This window comes from Emiliania huxleyi, assembly GCF_000372725.1.
Source record: "Emiliania huxleyi CCMP1516 chromosome Unknown EMIHUscaffold_138, whole genome shotgun sequence".
Taxonomy (NCBI): domain Eukaryota; phylum Haptophyta; order Isochrysidales; family Noelaerhabdaceae; genus Emiliania; species Emiliania huxleyi.
In genome coordinates this window covers 337,757-338,179 of record NW_005201213.1, presented here as the reverse complement: position 1 = coordinate 338,179, position 423 = coordinate 337,757, and positions in this window count along the sequence as shown.

Genomic DNA, 423 nt, shown 5'->3' with positions numbered 1-423 from the left:
TGAAGCTCGAGGCGGAGAAGCTGAGCGGGCTCGTTGCTCCCCTCTGGTCCGCCATTGAGAAGCTGCGCGACCAAAGCGCCGCGACCGGGGCGGCGCTGAACGCCAAGTTCGCCGCGGAGGGCGACGCGTTCAAGGGTGAGATGGGCTTCGGCGGCGTCGAGCAGTTCTACGGAGGCGTGCTGCACGCCAGTAGCTCGCCCGTCTCCGTAGCGCGTTTTGCCCCTCTCCTCGGTCGTACCGCCGACGCCTTCAAACGCCCCTGCCCCGTCGCCTCCTTCGCTTCCCCCTCTGCGCCACCGCGTCGCTGCCTCGCCCCGCTTCCTACGCCGCCGCCATCTTCTCCACCACCAACGCCTCCACCACCAATGTTAAAACGCCTCCGCCACCCTCGCCGCCGCCAACGCCGCCACCCCCCCCCCCCCC